Below are 11,993 nucleotides of genomic sequence, written 5' to 3'. Positions count from 1 at the left end.
ATATATATATATATATATATACACACACACATATATATATACATATATATATATATAAATGATAAAATAAAATAGCAGCTATGTTAACACCACAGATGAATTAGGGCCAAATCTGAAATATGACTTTTTTCCCCCTCCCCGCAAGACACATCCAGTCCCATTTTCATATGTAGACATAAATTTAATAATAAATATTTTTGTATATGTTTTTTTTAATAATGTGTCTTCAGCATGAACAGCCAGGTCAGAATAAATTTTTTTCTACATAATTGCGTGCTTGATTTACCTTTGCTGTAAAAAGTAAGGACAGTTAAAACAGTCAGTAATGCCATGACAAGGTGTTAGACCACTGATATGCCATAGTTGTGCACAAGGTGTTTGTCACAGCTCCAGACTTATTTGTTCATTAATGACGTCATCAGCAACTAGTCGACTTCGACTCGACTTTCATCACATAAAAGTCGACTTCAAACAATCAGAAGTCGTTCAACCCCTACTGTATATAAGGCATTCTTTTTTTGTTAAAAAAGTACTATATATTAAAAATAGGTATTTTATATACAATGTATTAATAATTAACTATTTTGATAAATTATAATATAATATTTTATAAATGTCTAAAAAAATACTTTAATTTTATTATTATTAGTAGTATTTTTATTTTAAAAAATGTGTATAAATTATATAACGTTAGTAATTATTTAAACGGTAAATACAATTTAAATTCATTTAATTTAATAACATTTACTATTCAAATCATTAAAAAAATATATATATATTAATAAATTATATTAATAAATGTAAATTTTCAAATGGACCTTTTTTGCTGTTCAGAGTCAGACCAATTAAAATGGTGAATGTGAGCACAAAATTTGGCACTTTCACTAGCGGTGTGAGCGTAGCCAAATCTTTCCATATGCTAAATGGCTGCACGTGTCATTGAGGTTTAGAGCCCACACTGTCAGTCTACGGGTCAAGCTCAGACCAACCTGATCACACAGTTTGATTAATTGACAGATCAGCAGCCCGAGGTATTAACTGATGGCTAAAGCTCTTTTCAGCTTGTGTTATCTCTGCTGAGGCCATATTGGGAAAACCATGGGGAAATCAAATCATCAGTCACGTTCATGGAAAGCAATCTCTAAGGAGGGCTAAGCCATCTATTACAACTGAGAGAGAACAGCCGAATAAAGAGGAGAGAGACACCCCTGCAGACAGACAGGAGCAGAGGTAGACAATAGAGCGGAGATCCAGGACAAAACAAAAGAGTGTTCCTCTCTCTAATATCCAACTAGAGGACACACGAAGGGACCTAAAGGCTGAACAATTGCCTTTGGAATAAAGTTCTCCCTCAAGGGAATGAGGGAACAAATAAGAGGGGAGAGAGAAAGGGAAAGACACAAAGACCGAGAGAGAGGGTCAAGGTAAACCCGAGATATTTAACTGAGAGAAAAAGAAAGAGAAGTGTGGCTGCCCTTCAGACATGCAGTTGACTTTGGGTTTCACGCTGATGGTGACCGCATGACTTTTGTGTGTATGACCTCAGTCAGCGGTACTGTAACGAGATGGAGCTGTTTACATATTCATGTCCGCTGGGGCCTTCTGGGTAAAGGAGGGCTGCCCTTGGTATCTCCCAGTCAACTTTATTTCCATGGCAGTTAAGGTGAGCCTTGTTTGACCATTTCTGTCTACAATAACTGGTCTTGTTTCCTTTATCACTTGCGATGATCAGAGAGACGTCTGAAATGTTTTTCCTTTAATACGCTACCTCTAGGGTTGGGTATCGTTTGTTTTTTTTTCGATACCGGTGCCAAATCGATACTTTTAAAACGGTTCCAGTGCATGAACCGGTACTTATTTAAAAAATTAAAAAATAAATAAAAATTCCCCCAAAAATTATGGATTGGCCATTAGCACTATAAGCAAATGATGTCTGTTTCATTCATACTGGACACCAGAGGGGGCCCTCGCACAGGAAATCCACATTACATATCCAGTCACAGAAGTAGCGGAACTCATGACCCTCCAGGAAATCCCTTATATGGACAAAGGCATTGCTATTATAGCTGTAACTGCTATTATAGCTGTAACTGCGTAAACAGAACATATAAACGTTTTGAATGATAAAACAAAGACAATAAACACTCGACTGCGACAATATAGTTTATCTGTGTTATTCAAGCAATCTCTGGTATTTTCATAATAATTAAGTACTGTATATTTATAATCCATTACTAATCGATGTATTCTTTTTAAAGTAGCCTATGGAACATATTTTCTGCCTTATTCTGTGACAAGAAGCCACATCAGATCACAAAAGGAAGCATTTGACTGGTGTTGTGGAGTAAAAAGGTTATAATGTTCTCTTTTGTTGGACAACAGGTTTAGAAATGTGAATACAAGGGAAGTTTAGCTTTAGGCATTTTAATTTAAGCATGTTTAGCTTAGTTAACGGAAGGCTACCTGCTGCCATCAGAGCAAGTGTAATTACTGCATTCACGCGCTCCTCGGATGCTCTCATTTCCCGAGTTGTGCTTTTAAGTCGGAATGTGAAAACAACATGGACACTCTCGTTATTACAAAGATGTGTTGGATTTGTATTATTAGAGCTTTCCCACTAGAGTTCACGTGCATTTTCTCAGTCGGGAAATTATTTTTCATGTGCGGTGCCGGTGATGATGCTTCTTACATCCGTTTCGGAGAACCGGAGAACAAATATTTCAATCAGTCGCTCAAGCATGGCACCGAAATCTGCGTTCTGATTCGGTTCTAGTACATAGCGGTTACATAGGTACCGGTGCCATATTGGTACCGGGTTTCGGTACCCAACCATAGCTTTATAGTTTACCTCTATAGTTTTTTTTTTTTATTATTAGTGGTGCTTGTTAAAAATCCCGGACTTACACTGAACAAGGGACTTGAGTCACCAGAATAGCAAAGAGCAGGGATCCTCAACCTTTTTCAAGCTCCTTGGTGGAAAACAGAACAAAACAAAATGCAAACAAAACAATACAAAATGCAAAACAAACCAAACTAAAAAGAAGAAAAACAAAACAAAGTAAAAAGGCATTAAAATTATACTTTTAATGTACATTTAGTACATTTATTATATTTATTTTTTTCTTTAATAACAAAAAAACTTCTGAACTTCTACTTTAGCTTTGGTTGAAGTTAACTAAAATGCATAATTTTGTTAAATGTAAATTGCAACTTTTAAACAAAAATGTGTAAAAAAATCAAATTATTATTTCAAATCAGTTGAGTTGAAAACCCTAGAAATGCCTTAGCAACCACTCAAAACAACCTAGCAACTGCACAGCAATACACTAAAACACTCAAAACTTGTACAAACAAAAATATTTCAGAATGTATTCCAGGTTATTCTGAGAGAAACATTTTCGAATTTAGATTGTGCTAAAAGATTCGACCGCCGATCTGTGACCAGTGGCAGGACAGTAACTCCCACGTGGCCACTCTCTCTGTGCTCACATTTGGACATCTTCCCAATTAAAGGCAGATAAACAGCAGGGCTGTGCTATCACTACACTCTCTGCAATTATCAGAATGACTCAAAATTCACTGTGGAAAGTGTTGTCTTCATTTGCAAAAAAAAAAAAAACATGTTTGTTTTTTTTACTATTTTGCCAATGCAGACGACATGGAAACAAAATGAAACTGAGGCAGTTGGTAGCAGCAAGTCCACAAAGAATAAATCAAGGGTGAATAAAGCCAATGTCAATATGGGCATTAGTGGAAATCTAATTATGGCATTTGTCCATCTGGAGAAACCTCATGAACTGGTCCATTCACATCCGAGTACAGCCCTTTTCACCCAAAGATACATGATCAATCATGTTCACTATGTAAATTTAGGAAGGGATAATGTACAGTCGGCTGGCCGTTATCGCAAAATGAACCCAGACGGCGGAGCAAGGGTCTTAAATCGCCCTGAAAGGGTTTATTTTGCCATAATGACCGTCTGACTGTCTATTATCCTGTTTATTAAATATCTACTTACCAAATAAATCAATAAATAAATAGACTTGAAACATTGATTTGAGCTAAATTATTTAATTATGTGAGAAAAAGAAACTGCGGAGCAGAAAACAAGAAAGAACTATTTAAATGATCAAAAAATCAAGTTCTGCATTCATTAGAAAAAAACAATATTTATGCGCAGGATTCCAAAACTGACCAATCAGAATTAACTTTCAGAAATGTGTACAATAAATGAACTATTACAGATACTTCAGTCTACATTTTTGTGCTTTTTTTCCCCTCCAATTTAGTGTCCTTCACCTCAGTACCAAGTCAAAATACGCCTTTGTTCATTGCACTGTTCACAACGCTTCCGGCGAACTTTAATTGCAAATCTATGCTCGTAATTAAGTGTGATAATCAAGGATTAGGGCGGTGGATAAGGAAAGCCCAGATCATAACAGTAATATTCCACTTATTTTAGTCTTTCTGGAGCTCTGCCACCTTTGCCAAGTGATTTTTTTTTCTCATTTTATATAACTGGGGAAAGTCAGTTTCATGATTTGAAATTAGGTCTAAAAATAGCAGTGTTTTCAAATACCTTCTCTCTCTAGAGGCATGGCAACATGCAGAAACCCTCCTGTTGCCTTTTGGGCTGTAAAATGACTTCACAAGCTGCTCTGTCACAAAGCAGCTTTCCTGACACCTGCTGCCATTCATCAATCCAACCGTGGCCGAAGCTCGTGGAAACGGGCGGCCGGCTGAGCCAATTACCTGCCAGGGTGAGCGCCGGGCACCGATGCCAACCGCGGACCCAGCCAATTAGGGCCAGTTTCAGCACACTGGTGCTGCATGTGGGCAGCAAAGGCTACAGAACTCAGTGAACAAGGGGGAATCAGCAGGGAGCCCAAGCCGAGAAGGAGACGAGGGAAAACAGACGCACACGAAACGCACACACAAAGCGGGATTGTACGTTACACACCTAATTTACTGAAACTGAAACCAGCCATCCAAACACCCATATATTCACATGCTCAACATACATGGTTAGTCTTAGATTACCATAAATCCAAAAAATAAAATAAAATGCAAGTCTACCTTACTGCAGTGGCACATCATTTTGCAGTCACAAACTGCATCCATTGTTGGCACACAGAACCTAGTTTGCATGCACTGCCATTACAAAACTATTTGATATAACAGTATTGGGGGAAACATGTTACAAGTTACATGCTACACAATCAGACAACTTGTTCCAAGTAAAAGAGTTCAATAAATGAATATACTATTTCATTTATTTACTGAAAAATTTAAATGAAAACTCAAAATAAAGCAGGTAAATGGTACTATATTAAATAAAATATAAATAATTGTACAATTAAATATTATTAAATCAACTGTTTAGTTAAATAAACAAATAAAATGTATATAATTTGTAATAATTTAATTGTTTATTTTAATTAAAATTAAAAAATTAAAAAATAGCACTGTCAATGTAAAAAAATTAAAAATGCTTTCAACCTTCCAACCCAAAAATGTTTCACAAAATAACTTTTATTTACATAATTTCTTCAAATTATTCTCTGCACAGGCTTACATATTCTTAATTATTGGTATTTTTTAAGAATCAGAGACTGTTTGAAGACATTTACGAGTCTGTAGTTTGTCCAGAGCAGTGAATCTGCCCACTATTTGCATGAACAAAAATGTCTCCCAAGTTCTTTGGTTTTGCAGCATGTTTTCACATTTTAATTCATCCCCACAGTGGTTATGTGATGTTGAGATCAACTCGGGACAACTGGGAGACACTTACGACATCAAAAAAGGCTGCAAACAGTCATTGATGCTCAAGAAGGCAAAACAAGATTATGAACCAAGGTTATGTAAACTTTTGAACAGGATAGTGTAAATCAAGTTATTTTGTCTTGTGGAATATATGCAAACATCTGTTATCTATTAAACAGGCTGAAAATCTTACAGATTCTGCAAGGGGTAACATATTCTGTTACACCAAATACACAAAATAATGATCTTTAAAAAAGCATCATATGACCCCTTTAACTATCTGCACAAACTGCATGAATACTAACACATCTCTATTCATACTGTGGGTCACACACACAAAAAAAAACATCCTGTTTATCTCACTTAAGACTAAAGACGAAGAAAACTCCTTTCTCAAACCTCTTGAGCAAGGTAAAGCGAGGAAAAAAAAAATTTTCCCCTTACCAAATAGCACCTACTAGTGCATCCAATTCAAAAACCAGCAAGTCCTCTTTAATACCTGGGAAATTAAATTGTGGGGTATTATCAGTCAGGGCCAGTCAGCTGTATCTAAAAATGTAACAGCGTTTGAAGCACACAGATTTGCAAGGGGGACACTTGCTATGGAGCCGCAGAAAAGAAGAGAAAAAGAGAGATAGAGGAGAGAGAGAGCTTCGGGAGGGGGACATTTGTACTCTTGAAATACAAGCTTAACTGAAGTGGCGTCTGCAGACCATCCAACCATCAAATAAAAAACATCTGCGGACTCTAATAGGTAGAGCTGATTGTAGAAGCAGAAAACTCGATTTGAGATCAGAGGGGGGAAAAAAGAAAAAAAAAAGTTCAGCCATAGTTCAACTATCAACTGATATACTGTTTCATTAAAAGTGCAGTTACAGTGGGTATAGAAAAGAATCACCGCCTTAAAATCATGTGCATTCACATGAAATGAAAACTCAATTCAGTAGTCAAAAAATAATTAATAATAATCAACAAAAGGAATAAATTAATCATGGCTAATTGTAAATGAAACCATTCAAACTGTTCAAAAAGTATTCCCACCTTTAAGTTCAAGATGACTGCCATATTGTAAACAGGAAAATATACTAAGTGCACATGAAACAATTACTGCAAGAACACATTTTATTTATTTCTTTTAAAGGATAATTATTTTTTACTGTGGCTCAAGTGTTGGTTAAGTGTTAAATAAGTGATGAATATTTTGGCACGATGTTTGAGATGCAAGAGCTTTACACAATCAGATAATTGCTAAACACTTTCGGGCGACTGCAAAAACAACAATCCCTGGTGATTTGCAGGGTGAGGAAATGTCAGGCATTTAATGCTTTCTTAGGCGCACATTTCAGGAGCTTTTGCAAGATTGTCTGTTCTTTTGTCTCAACCAATCATGTCGCCAGCCATCGAATAAGTTGCATCGGTCACTGGTTTGGAGATTGATGACTCTGCGTTTGATTGAAATGTTCGCCCCAGGGTTTGCCAGTGTCTGAATGAAATGATATGCGTTGTGATTGATTGGCTGTCCTGAAAGATCGCTAGAGGGCCAGAGTCAGTGAAACCCAAACACTACCAGACTTGACGAGTTTATTAATGTCTAGAATCGCTGACAGCATGTATGGTCAAAGAGATACACGAGAACTTCTCATCACAGTGCAGAAATCATGAAATGTCAATGCAATGCATCTAAAATGAGCAAGTTCAATATACTCAACAGGTCTATTGGGAAAATGACACTCTAGTTGGAATTTATGGCAGAAAGTTTGAGGAAATACAAGCGATTATATGTGTCAAATAACATCCATTCTTGTGTCCACCAAACAAGCTGACGAACAAAAATCCAGAACCGCAAAGCAAGATGGCTTACCACAGAAGTGTACATTGCAAGCGCTTTCAAAAGCTAGCAAAACTCAGGGTCTTACGACTGTAGAAAACAGAGATTTGCTACTAAGCTGGTGGGCTTGGAGGAAAATTATTTATGGTTTCAGGTAGAGTCAGCGCTCTGTTCGAGAAAAAGGACAGCCATCGGAACAGCAACCTCAGAGCTCTTGGCTTGGGCGAGATAATTGGAGAGGCTAATTTGGGCGTGCGAAGACCGGAGAATGCAGCCGGCTCTAGCACTCAGCACTGCTATTGTACGTGACAAACTGTGTCTGAAGACCAGAGCACAGTGTGAATTCTGATGAGAGTGGGATCGATGTCTCCTTGAACGAGGAGAGGAAAAATAAGATGCTCATCTTAATAGTCTTCTTTTTTTACTTTCTATTCATCAAAGAATCCTGAACTTCATTTGCATCTTCACTCAAAAATGTTCCCTGAAGTCCCTCCATAGCAGTTTTTACAATAATAATAATAATAATAATAATAAAAACTTAAAATATACACTACTGTACAAAATTTGGGATCACTAAGATTTTTCTTTTTAAAAATAAATAAATATTTTTATTCAGCAAGGACACATGAATTTAATCAAAAGTGACAATAAATACATTTTATAATGTTACAAAAAATATCTATTTCAAATAATTGCTGTTCTTTTAAACTTTCTAATTGTTTCCACAACAATATTACGCAGCAGTTATTTTAAATTAAAAACAGTAATATTGTGAAATTTTATGACACTCTACTATCAAAAACATTACAAAAAAATCTTAATGACCCCAAACTTTTGAATGGTAGTGTATATGTAAATTATTTAATTATATAACAAAATATAATCAAAATACTGTAATTTCAATGCAAACAGCTAATAAAGACATAAATACATACATACATAAAGACAGACATACACGGGGTTTTTTTCTTTCTCCACTTCTAAATACAAGTTACTATTAAGATCCAAAAGCAAACCATCAAGATGTTTAGGGCCCATCAGAGATCTAAAGACAAAGTCGAGGAGATCCTGCTGTCCAAATGACCTGCCTTTGCTTAGACCGCTCGAACCCAAGAGAGAACCCGACTAATACCGTAAGAACCCACTGGCCCGTGTAAATGTCCCATGAGTGAGCGTATACACCACCTGGCTAATGCATTTGTAAAGCAAACTGCAGAAACCCTGAAGTGTGGCACTGCGGCTCTTACTCGCAGTAAGAACACATGTCAAAAGCCTGATTGATGTTTAATGATTGAACACCTTGCAGTCAGGCAGAAAAGCGCTCAGAGGAAGGAGCTAGGACAAAGGACTTAACAAATCATCTTTGAAAGGTCCATCTATTCAAAGTGTGCTGAGAGCAGCAGAACCATGTACTAACCCAGCAAGGACTTTCAAACACTTATTGATGTTTTGTAGGCAATTTAAACTCATTTCAATTTCCAATTACTAACAGGTTCAACATTACTTTGTGATAAAAGAATAATGTATTGATTAACTCACTATATCTTGTGCACGTGTCATGTTTATTAAACATATTCTCACTTTGGAGATGAGTAAATCAATTTTTAATTCAGCAATGAGGTTATTTACATACAAAAATGTTTGACCTGCACATGCTGCGAAGCAAAAAGACATTTAGCCATAGCTTAAAATAAAAATAAAAAATTGCTGGATGTGAAAAACAACAACTGTGAAGGTCCCTAGAAAGTCCCATTTGTAGTTGAAAACCGTGCGATTACAATGAAAGTGTGGCAGGTCAGTCTCCAGCCTTTCACAAGGAAAAAAATAATAATTTCAAGGAGAAAAAAGAAATAAAAAGAAAAGAGATTTATGATAGCACTGTCAGAGCAGATGATTACATGAGAAAAAGTGGCATGAATCTGGCGATAACCCTTCAAATTCTATTAAAGAAACTCCACTCAAAGAAGAACTCAAAATTGAGAGGAATGAAATGTGTGTGATGATGTCCGTGAGTGAAAATTTTCCGTTAAGAGAAAAGGACAAGAACCTGTCCCAACTCATTTTCCTGTGTGTGTGTGTGTGTTTATTTCTGAAAGGAAAAGACACATCTCAAGACATGTCTAGTTCTCCTCATTGATCCATATTATTTATTTGAACTTAGATGATGACAAAGGTAATCGAAATGTAAAAAATGCATGAAAATGAAAATGCATGTGCACAATGAAATATGTAATCTATATGTGAGATAGATAGATAGATAGATAGATAGATAGACAGAAAACTAAACATAATTTACAGTTCTACTTCTGGATATCTAATTGAAGTGTATTAAACAAAACTACCTACAAAAGTAACCACAATGAGCTGAAGGACACAGCAGAAAGAGCTCTGACTTGATAAACCCATAATATTGAGTAACACTCATAAACCAGCAATTTGTTACTCAAGCATGCTTCATTATTGGTCTGAGTCAGAACTGCTGGCGATTTTGTGTGTATTATACTGTATTGCAATGGGTAGGGATTAAATTAGAATGGATTGTTTCTTTGGGCTGCTGGGATCCATATTTGTGTTTTTTTCAGCTACAGCTGGTCTGTTTAAAATCGTAGATGTGGTCTAAAATCTTTCAAAGAGCAAATGCTGAAATGAGACCACCACCAACTACTCATGAAAAAACATTCCTGCACACAAAGCACCCCAAGCCGCCCCCTCCTTACATTGTTTTTACCCACCGTTCCCAATGACGCTTTCCCAATTCTCTCTCTCACTCACACACACACACACACACACACCTTCCTTCCAGCCGTGAATTACAGCACATCTCACCCTCATCCCAAAAATGATTCATTTTTCTATTACAGAGATGACTGTGTGAAATGAGCTATGTAATCAATACCATACGTTTGTAAACAGCTCCAGTTCTCCGGGGAACCTCTTTTTTTACTTCATGCTCAAATAATCTGTGCCTTGTCAAAACCAATGGAGGGGTCCCTCGTCTTACAATGTGTTTACAAGGGCAATTTAGCCGCCTGCAAATAAAACGGCCTTACACTGGGATGTGTGTACACTGGTATTCCTTTTGGATTAGCACAGAATGGAAAGAATATGTAAAGTTTATCAATAAAGATGTTCATGTACTTTTCTAAGTGCATGTGCAACACTCTGTTGTCTTTACGCAGTCATTTTTTATGTGTGTGAGTTTGTTGATGTCTTGATTGGTGTGAAGGAGATAAATAAGTAGAATGAGGCCCAAACATGATCACCGTCAGTCATGCACATCCAATCAGTTCTCACAATCTCTCATTAGTCCTTACAGCCAGCCAATCAGACGCTGGCACTTCACCCTGATCCACTCACAACCCTCTCAATACAGCTGCCCAGGTAGAAAAGATGGTGATCAAAATTAGATGTTTTGATTGAATGTTCACGTTGCCCTCTTCCATAAATAAATGATCACAGACTTTTCATTTTGGGGTAAAATGGGTTATGATTTGAAATAAGACAAAACAAGCTTTAAAATAAGCTTCAACAAATATAAGCTAAGCTAACATTATATTTGTTTCCTCAATAACTGTCATTCCTTTTTATGAACCAGCATTATCATTAGCATATGGAAAGCCTGGACATATAAAAGTCATGGAAATGAATAAAATCTTTAAAAAGTCATAGGAATTTTTATAATTAATATATATTTGTATATTATAATTTATATATTTGTATATTATAATAATATATATTTGTAATTATGTCACGCTCCAAAACATTTTAAGGGTAGAAATTCCTGAAAAAGTGCTTTTTCTGAGTGATAAATCTATCAATCAATCAATCAATAAATAAATCAATAATTCAAGATCAACTTGAAAAGTCCTTTAAATTTAATGGTAATAAAAAGTGTAAACACTGAACAATATTCAGTTATTGGAACTTCTGGAATTATTGGTTATTTGTAATATTTATAATCACTTTATTTTATTATAATATTACAATAGTACCAGAAATATATTGGGAGGCCTTAAAAATCATGTCATCCATACTGTATTGATGTGATGTAACTTTCTAGAGGCTGCTATATTTTCAATGCAGTGTTAAATAAAGCAAACATGCTCAAAAAACACATCAGTCTCAGTGCCAGGATGGGAATCAGTGCCAAGCTAAATTTACATTAAATGACTTCCTGCGAGGCAGCATTATTTAAAGAGCAGAGGTCTATCCTCAAAGGAAAATTGCTCCAAAGTTTTGTTCAGACAGGAAGCAAAAATGTGATTTTTTTTGGCATAACCGACTCAAATCTGTTAAGTCTTTTGTGGACTGAACAGCAAAAAAACTATATGAAATTGTCTTCCTGTAGCACAAACAGTATAGCATAGTGGTAGCAAGGGCATGGGTTTGATTCCGAGGGAAT

The 11,993-nt window shown here is 36.0% G+C and overlaps 1 protein-coding gene across 5 annotated transcripts in view; it reads right to left on the bottom strand.

The window, feature by feature from the left end:
• chchd3a (coiled-coil-helix-coiled-coil-helix domain containing 3a) overlaps positions 1-11,993 on the bottom strand; it is a 70,720-nt gene that overhangs the window by 36,622 nt on the left and 22,105 nt on the right. The window lies entirely within an intron of this gene.

Source organism: Sinocyclocheilus rhinocerous, unplaced genomic scaffold, assembly GCF_001515625.1.
Source record: "Sinocyclocheilus rhinocerous isolate Xijiao unplaced genomic scaffold, SAMN03320098_v1.1 scaffold848, whole genome shotgun sequence".
NCBI lineage: Eukaryota > Metazoa > Chordata > Actinopteri > Cypriniformes > Cyprinidae > Sinocyclocheilus > Sinocyclocheilus rhinocerous.
This window is presented reverse-complemented; position numbering and strand designations above follow the sequence as displayed.